The 9,535-nt window shown below is 37.4% G+C and overlaps 1 long non-coding RNA gene across 1 annotated transcript; it reads right to left on the minus strand.

Moving 5' to 3' along the window:
* Positions 1 to 3,637: 3,637 nt before the first annotated feature.
* LOC137954025 (uncharacterized) lies at positions 3,638 to 8,518 on the minus strand. Its single transcript, XR_011112469.1, has 4 exons — positions 7,945 to 8,518; positions 7,008 to 7,102; positions 5,525 to 5,633; positions 3,638 to 3,767 (listed from the first exon to the last, which is right to left on the minus strand). It is a non-coding gene; the product is annotated as an uncharacterized lncRNA (long non-coding RNA).
* Between the last annotated feature and the right edge of the window lie 1,017 nt (positions 8,519 to 9,535).

A 9,535-nucleotide genomic window follows, 5' to 3' on the forward strand; every position in this document is an offset into this window, starting at 1 on the left:
ATTTTTCCTATTGAACATGTTAGTAGATCCCTTTCAATATTTGGAGACCTAAAACCCTCTGAATCTACCTCTAACATTTTGAAAAGTTGAATTTCTGTAGCAAAGGTTAGAATCAAATGCCAAGGATTCAAATCCTTTCCTTCTAACGGTATCATTTTGTAGTCGAATTGACTTGTGGGTTCGACTCCTTAGACTTCTGCTTCCTCCCGGGCTTGAATTCGTCATTTGTGCCATAACATTTTGTAACTTGATTTTGAATCAGTTTTGTCTTTTTTCATCTAGATGGGGTTGAATCCACCCAAGGGTTCGACTCCTACAATTTGCATCTTCAGTACTCAAACCCACTTTTAATTCCAAAACTTTCAATAACTTGAGTGTGCATCCTTTTTCTTTGTCTTTTTTTGCTTGCTTGAGGATTCACATCCTATCACTTCCTTGGATTCAAATCCTCCTCCCTAATGAGATCGAATCCAATAGAGGGTTCAACTCCATTTTAATTCTAAAACTTTTTGTAAGTAGGTTTCGTATCTTTTTTACTTTTCTACATTCAGATTGGTTCGAAATCGCTTTTCAAAAATTATGGAAACACATTTTTTTTTTACAAAACTCACATTCAAGGATTAGTGTAAAATATATATTTTTGTTGTCATCAAAATTCAGATACTTAGAGAAGTCTCGAACCTCTTCTTTTACAAGGGTCCCCCTTCTTCAACTAGATAGAGGGAGAGGGAGCTACCCTCTCTCAATGATTTTCCAAAAGGGGGAACATCAACTAGACTATTTTCTATTGAATCAAAAGGAATTCTGCATCAACTACATGCCTATTTATTAGTTGAACAGGGATAATTAGAATCCTTGATAAGGATTCGATTTTTTATTTAATAAATCAAATCAATCAAAGTATTTTCTTGATTTTAGAAAATAAAAATAATCTTCTTAATTTTCTAAGTATCCATCACTCGACGCTTGATCGATTGACAGGACCAGCTATTTATTTGATGAAAAGACTGCTCCTCTTCTATATATAAGCAAGATTTGTCAATTTTCTTTCTAATTACAGGAGGAAAGGTTATTAAACAATGAAAGAGACTGCTATGATCAGGGAGAAGGATGATACCGAATGATTAATCTTGCCTGATTATGAAGACCCAAACTCATCACTTTGACCCCTTCACTGTCTAGGCTTTCTCTATCATATTATTGATTGAATCTCTATGCCATGTCTCCATTTTTTAGTTAATCCAGCTTTATGGACTCCACGGTGAAGTTGGAACTATGATAGACAAACATGTCAATGGTTGGATTGAACCATCAATAGATACCACTTTGAAGAGTAGGGTTTTGATGCCATGGAAGCTAGTCGTATCCTCAGATGAAGATGGACTCTAGACTGATAAAGAATGAATATGGGTCAATTGAGTAGATACCCATATTGTCTTAATTAGGGAATTATAAAAACCCTAATTAAACAATATAAATAGGATATCAAGGTTGTGGTCCCCAACACACTAAATCTACCACGGTTTCTCTTCTTCCCATCTGGAAGAGTCACGACGGTCCCATAGTGGAATAAAGGAATTTAGTTCAAGAAGATCATAAAACCCATTCTTCATTCTTCTGTTCGTTACAGTAATGCATAAGAAAAAACGTAATTTTGGAATGGATCCAGGTATGTATCCTAAATCCTAATATTCTAGTGTGATGAAAATTTTGGATTATAATTTAAGATTAAAGTTTTCTAACAACCTATGCTCCGACATGAAAGGACGAAAGACTTCCAAGGAGCACAATGGTAAAACGACTCCCCCTAAGTGCACCATAAAGACAAGAAATAAATGCCGGATGTCCAGTGAATCATCAAGCAGGTTTCAAGATTACAAAGAAAAATTGGAAGAAAAAATAGCTAGTCTACGAGACCTAAAGTTCCGTAATGTTTAGCCACCTGTAACTGGAACAGGTGATGAAGATCATCATCTACTTACCTACCTTGTGTGTTTGCTAGAAATGAAGTTTATATACACTTAAAACGGTGGTTAGTCCTCAAACGATCAAAACAGAGTTTACAGAATGAAAATGAAGCAAAAGAGATACTTACAAGTCATGGGTTCCGTAGCAATGGAGGAATGGTGAGGAGATTGTATGGACTCATGTATTAAGATTTGCCAACAGTGTGGCAGACAACTCAGCCAAGGAGCGCACCATGTTCCAACACCTCATTGCGAATGTAGACCCACCCTTTGTGTTCATTTTTTTTTTTTTTTTTTTGTGGAGTAATCATGTCATTTTACTTTTTCTACGGGAAGCTAATAAAAAGAGGAGCTCAGCTGGACAGAAAGTCAGCCAATTTCCAACAAATTGTCCTATGTTCAAAACTGGAAGACCTTGTCTTCTTGAATTGACACAACTATCCACAATTCTTCTCCATGATTCTTCTTACTTCCATCACCTTCTCTTTAATTTACTTGTGAGAACATATCAAAAAGGAGAAAAAATTTGATCAGTCTTTTCACTAAATAAATCCAAGTGACCCTAGAGTAGTCATCCACAACTGCAAAATCAGAATCCTGTGAAAAATTGAGATTTGTGGCAAGTTGAGAGAGGAAGAAGAGCTCTCTTTGATACAGAGTTTATAATCCAGATTAGGGTTCAAGTCGAATTCTAACTGGTTTAAATGCATATTACATAGAGAAAATACCCATCATACTATAAAGCTAAGTCGCTTTCAGTTAAGTGACTAAACTACCCACACTAGTCAAAAATCATAAATAAAAGGCTTCTTTTTTTAGGGAAATGAGTAATAAATAAAAGGCTTAACAAATACAAATATTAAATTAATGCTACCTAGAACTTGTATCTATCTATACTCCCCCTCAAGCTAGGCACATATCACATAGAGCCCAGCATATTACATAAGGTAAGAAACACCTTTGCAAGAGCCTTTGCAAAAATATGACCAAGTTGATCAACTGGTCGAACATCAAGTGTAACCATCTTCCCACTCATAATTCCATTACACTTGAAGTGACAATCCACTTCAATGTGCTTAGTCCTCTCATGAAGATAAGATTACTAGCTGTGAAGATTGAGGTTTGATTGTCACAATACATCTACATGGGGTTGTCAATAACAACAGCAATCAACCATAAGGGATTTTATTCACATCAACTCACATGCAGTGTGTGTCACTGCCCAATATTCTGCTTTTGCACAAGATCTAGTGACAATTATCAACAACTTACTCTTTCATGTTACCAATTTACCACCCACAAATGTGCAATAACCACTAGGAGACTTCTAGTCTAGTCTACATTCTGCATAAGCTGCATCAGAGTAGCCAACAGCATCCAAATATTTTTCTGGTGCAAAAATCAATCCTTTTCCAGGTAAGCCTTTACGATACTTCAAAATTTCAACAACTGTGAACTCGTCTAGGATCATCCATAATAGACTGACCACTCCCACAACATATGAAATATCCGAGCATATGACGATTACATAAAGAGTAATTTCCCAACCAGACTTTGTATGGAGTTTAATCCTTAAGCTTCAAGTTATCAACATCATGCAATTCAAAGTGTATAGGCGCCTCTACCAGCTTGGCCCCCAAAAATCCTATATGTGATAGAACTATCGCTTCTCTAATATGTACCACCTTTATTCCAAGAAAATATCTCAATTTGCCCCAATCTTTTATCTGAAAATTCTGTTTGAGAGGGTCTTGGTGTCTGCAATCCCCAAGCTATTGCTCCCTGAGATGACAATATCATCTACATACGCAATCAAAATCACAATCATCTTCTAACTAATGCAAAGTGATATAAATTAAGGCATTTTTCATCTCTAGTTGATACAAATGTCACCCCTGGTTGACAGCAATTGAGATAATACTAACCGAACTCACTATAGCAACCAGAGACTTGTTAAAGGATGATGAGTACAAGATCTTACGTGCAATGGGAAGATCAGAATCAGAAAGCACATCACTAGGTGGATCTTCAAACAAGTTGGGCACCAGTGAAGGAACTAAGAGAGGTGGAAGATTATGCTGACTTGGCACTACCAGCAATGAATCTCTAGGAGTTTTTTAACCTATCTTTTTTTCTCTTCACTTATGAACCAAGTCATGGAAAAATTTATTAGTTCCAGAATCCAAATTCTCATCTTCAACCTCAACCTATTCCAAACCTAAAGTACTCAGAAATAAAATCACTTTCTGATAAAAAATAATGATAAAAGAAGGAAGAAGACACTGGCACTGCTCCATTAGGTAGGGATTTCTTGAATCAACCCAACTGGATTTGATGTGTAATGCACCAGAGATTGCTGCAGAGTTGTGCAACAGACTATACTCTTCAAGGAATTCTTTCCCAAAGAGATATGCGCCAAAAATAAGAAGAAAATAGCCTAGAAACCCTTTACAATACTGTTACTAATGCAAAGAAACAGGAACAAAAGACTTGCCTACACAGACTCAATGCTTGTAAATGGCAACCCTTCCCATGCTGAAACACAATCATTAGTTTTCAAACAATCCTGTAGGGCTCTAGAATCTGCTCTCATACCATGTTAATTCTAGAGCCCCATGAGATCATTAGGGAGGACGAAAGAACAATATAGAGAGTGAAGGAAGTAAAGAGGAAAAGAGAGTATAGAGAGGTTGTCCACTCTCGACCCAACATTGTTTTATTTATAATCTTTATACATCAAGATATCCTAGCTTTAGTAGTATTCAAAAAGACTTCCAGAATACAAGTTTCTGTCTAACTAAGACTCATCATAAACCTAGGATTCTGATTTCTCACGTACTCGAAAAAAGCCATGTTGTAGGAGATTTTAGGGCAAGATGACGAGAAAAGAGAGAAGACAGCAGAGAAAAGAGAGCCTACAAGAGATGGTGCAGCAGTTAGGGTACTGAACAACCCTCTCAGCCATCCTTTTATATTAACTTTTAGTGAAAAATTACAGAATGACAAAATATACCCCTTCTCTCTATTACACAAAAAATACAATCACACTACAAAGAATACAATTCTAGGAAATTAATCAGAAAAATAAGTAGATAACAACCACATTATAAGCCTATAAGAGAAAGAGAGGACAATTACTAACCGACCATAAGTAAAATGACTAAAAACCCTCCAGATTTACAGTATTCATCAAAAGCAAGGATACATTTGGTATTTCCATCCCACAGACAGATCATGCAGATAACTATGAGAGTCTTAACATTACAGAAACTGAAATCAAATGGCATCATACTCTATGAGAATAGCACAACAGTGTCTGAATTTACATGTCACACAGCAGGCCAGGTAAAAACCCAGTGTCTAAGCAAAATGCAGCATCCTGGTAATAGTCCACCAGTGTTCAATATTATTTACAGAAAGTTCACAGGAGCACAAGCAGACGTTTTTTCAAAAAAATGTCCTTGTTGGTCTTCCAAAGTTTCACACCCAAGGGTGGACATGAATCAGCAAAATGAATTTATTTTTACCACTTTAAGTATACTCTCAGCCAATTTTACCTCAAGTTAATAACATTCACAAGGTAAAGACAGGTACTATGTTGAAGCAATGCAAATGTATCATCTGCCATACCAATGTATGTACAATCCTTCACAATATCCAAAAGACCTGCACCAACAAATCCTAGTGAGGGACAAGAAGAAATTCCAAGGACATATCATTCAAGATAATATTTTAGCCTGCTGCCCTGCAGAGCCTTTGGCCCATTTGGATAGTAACCACGCAACCAATGAGAACAAATAGACCTTTACAAGGTCGACCAAACATCTTTTCAGGGGCTCACTAACGTGGAGCACATCAAGCTAAAGCATTCTTTCATCTCTAAATAATTTGAAGATAATCCTCCAAAGAAGCAAAAGATCCAAAAGTGTCACCAATGGTCAAAGAAACATCAAACTGATAGAAATAAGTCAATTAGGTTTCTGAAGATCGGCAAGGTTGTTTTGGCTCAGACCAATTATAAAATCCAAATCCACGAGTTTTTCAGAAGAATTACGATGTTCTAGATGCCTGAGGGTTTTGGACACTCGAATAAAAGTCTAAAAAGTAATAAATTTTCATCTCACCAAATTTACTGTTTTTATTAGAAAGGACGGAAATATCAATCTAGTCTCACTTTGATGAAATTTCACCTAAATTCAGTTTTTTTATATTCCAACTTTTTTCTCAGCCATCAAGAAGGCTCACTTGAAGTTTAGCACAAGTCAGAAACAAGGAAAGTCACTAAAAGTTGCAGTTCCCTGAACTTGGAAGAAATTTTGTATTTTGGACTGTTTGCTGAGGAAAAGACATAACTTGGACAATACAAGTCTAAATGAACTTATTTTCAATTAGTTAGCTTACTTAATTTAAAATCCAAAAATGAACATATGAGTGAAATTTTGACCTACCCATACCCTTAGCACTGTACAATTTTACTTTTAAGTGTTTAAAGATAAGCAAGTCCAAATTAGGGTATGACTGGATTCTCTGCAATGTGGTTCAATATAAACCCCAATGTGGGAGAGGGTATCTATTTGTTTGTTTGAAGTTCAGATATAAAGTTTAGAAGTTTCTCTGATCCTGAAGCTTTCCTACTTGGAAATGATGTGAAAGCTTTCTAACTTGTTAGTTTTCTAGTTCTTCATATCTCAAAATTTTTTGTCACATCCAACTTGGACAGTGGTAACTGGCTTTTTTTTTCAATCCAAGAATGTTTTATACCCTTGATACATCCCACTTTTAATAAAAACTTTAATAGCCTTTAAGAAGTTATTAACATCCGAAGCATCCCCTTGCCAAGGGTTCTTCTTCCTTTTGTTTCCTTCCTTGGACAGTATCTAGCGTTTTCACTTGATTGTTTTCATTTTTCTGTTTTTTCCCCCAAAAACCTGGTTTGCATCACTCACTTTGTCCTTTTTTAAACAATGAAACATCTCTACCTGATAATCTCATATCAGTACTAACATGAAATTAGCTTACACATCCACTCTCCCAACTCACCAGAATGAGTACTGCAATCCATATCACTGAGAAGTTCCTGGATGCTAGTTAAGCTCGCAGCTTCCTTTGGATTCCTTCTCTGTATTACAGCATACCTGCATATGAAGCTCGGAACAAGCAACTGAAAGTGAGATTGAATCTACTTTTGTCAAAAAAAATAAAATAATAAAGAACAATTAGAGAAGCATATAAACTTAAATGAGATAATCACAATTGCAGAAGTAAAAGAAATTTGGAATATTGTTAGTGGAAATGACCCCACATAAATAAATGTGAGGAAAAATCTAGTGGTTATTAGTTGGAAAAAAGGTCTCCTAACTTTGACTAGTCATTTTAGAATGGGCTTGGACCCAACTTTATCATGGTATCAAGTCAAGATGCCTGTTATATTGGACCTAGTGTGTTTCATTTAACTCATACCCTGTTTGTGTTGTTCATGTCTTTGTCCGTTTGTGTAAAGCTGAACACATAGGAAATGTGAGTGGGACTAAAATTTGTTGAGAAATTTTGTTGACAGAGGTGTTAATAGGAATAATTTTGTTGACAGAGGTGTTAATGGGAACAATTTTGTGGAGAAAGGTGTTAGTGGGAATAATTCCACATAGATTAATGTCAGGAAAATTTTTAGATGGACATGGACACGAATTTAACAATGTGAAACAAATAAAAAAAGTAAAACAAGAGAACCCTGATCCTAGATCAATAATAGAAAGAATAAAATCCTCTACAAAGTGATGTTTTAGTGTAAGAATACTGATAAAATGGTATAGATCAAGGGGAAGAACTGAGCGTAGGGATCCTCATATCAAAAGAAAAACCAACTGAGACAATCTAGTGGTTTTTAAGATCCAAACGTCAATTTCACAACCTGACAAACTTGAACTAGCCAACTTAAGGAAGATTTTACTAGGATGAGATAAAAATTTCAAAATTTTACCACTGAAACTGCAAATGAAACAAAGGTGCTCTCCATTTCACCAGGGTTTCAATAAAGGCATACTACAACAAGTGCTCTCCATCTCACCAAGGTTGGGTGGAAGCTGAAGCGCTAAGGTCCAGTCCAGAGCCGTTTGGACCTTAGCGAGGAGTCACAATCATACATGGTAGCCTCCGTGAACTAGTCGATGAAGGAGGCACATGCTGCAGTTGGGATGGTGATGAAGACACGTCGTACCCCAGTCTTCACCGTCACCCAAATGCAGGGAGTAGCACGAAGGGCTACTCGGGTGATCGACGGTGTGGTGGGGCCGTAAGTGAAGCAGAGCGGGACAATAGAGGTTGGCTCATCGTCTGCTAATGGTGGTCCAATCGGCGCCGTCTTCATCTTCTTCGGTCCTTGAAGTGTAGCGCGGAATGCCAAGCCGAGACTTCCTCGCCTCGTCGTCATCGTTGCGGCGATGAAGTGAAGTTGGAGCTCGGGCAGGTCTACGTAAGTCTTCAATGCTACTGTCAGAGGGTCGCCGGAAAAGAGAGTCCGACAATTCCGCCGGGCTTCGTCCTCGACTATGATGGGGAGGACGCCGATGGTGGCCACCACGATTGGCGGTGACGCTTGTTTCTCTCCTCTCGCCTCTCGTCTCCCATGTACCTCTAAGAATTAACAACATTAGGAATATGATTACAACTATGAACAAAAGGGCTAGCAAGGTCTTGATTTTCAAAAAAAACAACTCCGATGACACCTAGGCGGATCAATTAACTGTCAATTAATTACATAATTACCCCTAATTAGTTACAGTTTACATAACGCCTTATATCTCCCTATTGATTTACTCAAATTACATCAAATTTGAACTACAAATAAAGTTAAACAGGCTGAACAATAAAATGTCATCTCCAAAAATTATAGCTAAAATAAAAAATGACCAAAATGCCCTTCTACTGGGAACTCTTTCTAATTCACTTAAGTTGTTTAGTAAGAAGATTAGGGGTCAACCAAACACCCTAACAAGGATTTGCACTTAGAAAGAATTTGCACACCTCTCTTGTTCCCCAGTCCGCACCAACTGGAAGATTATTGCTTAGATGTTTGTCCCCTTTGTCCTCGACGAATTGCTATTTGGGAGCCTCCTCACACCTGATATTATAAGTTAAACTTTGACAGTAGTGCCTTTGGCAACCCGGGTTTGGTTGGTTTTGGTGGGGTGATTTTTTATCCGAACGACACTATCATACTCTCTTACTCTGGCCCTCTCGGAAACACTGACTCAACCACCGTCGAGCTCTCTGGTCTCCTTCACGGCTTGCGTATTTTTCAAGATCGCTTCAATGGTCTCTTTATCGTGGAGGGAGACTCCAAGGTCGTCATCAGATGGTGCTCCACCTCATCCCTCCCCCCATGGAGTTACTAGTAAATTTTTCTTGATATTTTGGACATTGTTTCCACCATTTCTTGTACTTGGTCTCATGTACTCAGATCAGCCAATTCGACTGCTGATTTGTGTGCTAAACTAACCCCCCATCCTTCAATCTCTTGTTGTTAGGGGAGGTCTCCCTTGATGTATCTTCTTATCACCAGTTCAAAAAAA

Source organism: Aristolochia californica, unplaced genomic scaffold, assembly GCF_029961685.1.
Source record: "Aristolochia californica isolate CCGP_79_NKW_82.1479 unplaced genomic scaffold, dmAriCali1.0.hap1 SCAF_16, whole genome shotgun sequence".
In the NCBI taxonomy this organism is placed as follows: domain Eukaryota; kingdom Viridiplantae; phylum Streptophyta; class Magnoliopsida; order Piperales; family Aristolochiaceae; genus Aristolochia; species Aristolochia californica.